Source organism: Mus caroli, unplaced genomic scaffold (genome assembly GCF_900094665.2).
Source record: "Mus caroli unplaced genomic scaffold, CAROLI_EIJ_v1.1 scaffold_11004_1, whole genome shotgun sequence".
Taxonomy (NCBI): domain Eukaryota; kingdom Metazoa; phylum Chordata; class Mammalia; order Rodentia; family Muridae; genus Mus; species Mus caroli.
In genome coordinates, this window is record NW_018390065.1 from 21,121 (window position 1) to 23,659 (window position 2,539).

Here is a 2,539-nt window from a genome sequence, read left to right on the forward strand (position 1 = left end):
CTTGGCGTGACTCTAACTAAGGAAGTGAAAGATCTGTATGATAAGAACTTCAAGTCTCTGAAGAAAGAAATTAAAGAAGATCTCAGAAGATGGAAAGATTTCCCATGCTCATGGATTGGCAGGATTAACATTGTAAAAATGGCTATCTTGCCAAAAGCAATCTACAAATTCAATGCAATCCCCATCAAAATTCTTCTTAACATTCTTAAGGAGGTGCCAGAAAGAATGTAAGCTCCAGAAGTTAAGAGGACAGAGGAATAAGAGCTGCACTATGCCATCTTCTGGGCAATACTTGGTATTACTATTAACCCCTATGGATGTTTGTACTTGTTCTGCACAAAAAATGGGCCAATATACAAGAAAGAAAGAAAGAAGCAAGGACACATAAGAACTGTACTTAAGTGCTGAAGACTTTACTATGGATAGATTTGGAAAAGAGTGAGTCACTGTCTTCAGTTGTTTAGAATTTGTTAACTACACTTAGATGAAATGTACAGTCCCAGTATTCTAGTTATATTGATTATGCTGGTAAATATAAAGATGTCACTGAACAAATCCAAGAGTCACAAATATGAGAAAAGTAAAGATGTGTAGGATGAGGATTAACAATGCTGGGAGGGAAATAGAACAAGTTGAGAGAGTAAAAAGGATGTCACATGGGCACATATGAAATAATCAAATTATTAACTTAAAAATAAATAAGCAAACATTTCAATTAAAGGAAAATCTGCAACAAATTAAAGAGACAGAATATAGAGCATCAGAAAGTTTTTGTTACAAAACTAAAAGTATTAATATCTAGTATAATTAAGAAATCAACAAATCCTAACCATAAACATGATGACGAAATAGGAAACCATCTTTCAATCAATGATATGCCATCAGTCAATGGACATACAGAAAACTGTTCAACATTACAATCCAAGAGTGTACAAATTAACTATACTTATATTCCATCTCCTCCCAAATTCCAATGCATATAGCTAAGAGGACAAACAGGAACTATATATGGAGAGGAAGTGTGAATGTTACATATTGCTGGAGGAGATAATGTCAAACATTCAGTTCACAAAGAAAATAAGCATGACTGCTCCTCAAAAATCAAACAAAATATCTACTATGAGACCCAGCTTAACATTCTAGGATCTTCATGAAAAATAATCCAAAGCAATATAATTGAAATTCTTATACACTCATGTTTACTATTTATTATGACAGCAAAGTAATGAAACCTTTTTAGATATATAAGAGGTACGAATGAGTGAAATTATGTGATTCACACAAACACAGTAATTTATTCTTTTGTTTGTTTTGTTTTTTTGAGACAGGGTTTCTCTGTATAGCCTTAGCTGTCCTAGAACTCACTTTTTAGACCAGGCTGGTCTCAACTCAGAAATCTGCCTGCTTCTGTCTCCTGAGTGCTGGGATTAAAGGTGTGTGCCACCACACCCAGCTAGTAATTTATTCTTAATAATAAAGAGAGACGATCATTTGAAAAATAGTGAATGTAAATGAAGACAATGATATTTATGAAAATAAATCCACAGACACATACTATTGGATTCCTCTCATGAAGATTTAGTAAAATTAGTACATTTACATAAAATATCACTCACATGCACACATACACAAATACACAGTCTCAAAACCACATAGCTTGATGTGATGAGAAAACTGCTTAGGAAAAAACAAACCCTTTAATGTGATAGAACAGGGTTTAGAGAAAATTATGAAGCTTGTAGGTAACTCATTCATTTGCATAAATATCGTTTACTAAACTATCCTTACATATTCATCTCTAATTTGAAATGAATATACACAATTTAAACTTTACATTATATATTGAAGTAGTATTCTATTTTTACTATAAAATCTTACATGGCTACTAGCATGTATGACAACTGATTCTTGAATGAATATTTGACTTAATTAGAGAGTAAACTATGAATGACTTATTTGAATTTGAATAAGGAGATGTAGGAGTTCTCAGAGTGTGGATATTATCATAAAATAAAATTAAGATAGCTTATGAACAATTGATATTAGGTTAAAAGTAGCCATGTTTTGTTGCTTCTATTTAGAAGGCAATTTGGAAATATTTTCTGGGGTTTATATAAAACCTAGTGATTAAAAGTTCATATATATATCATATTATATAAATTTCTATACAATTTAAAATATGTGGTGTAACTTGTAGGGTTGTGCTTACATTATATTGGAAATTGCAACTCTATTCTACATTAACGCCATATCTTTGTATATATGCATTTTTGATATTTGCCAAAATAAAAGGCAAAGAAGGATAAAAGAAGGATGATAAAAGAAATGATAAACAGAAGAAGAAGGAGATGGAAGAGGAGGAGGAGGAGCTAGTAATGATGAAGAATAAGAGAAGGAGAAGCAGGAAGAAGGAGGAGAAGGAGAAGAACGAGAAGGAAGAGGAGGAAGAGAAGAAGAAGAAGAAGAAGAAGAAGAAGAAGAAGAAGAAGAAGAAGAAGAAGAAGAAGAAGAAGAAGAAGAAGACGACGAAGAAGAAGGG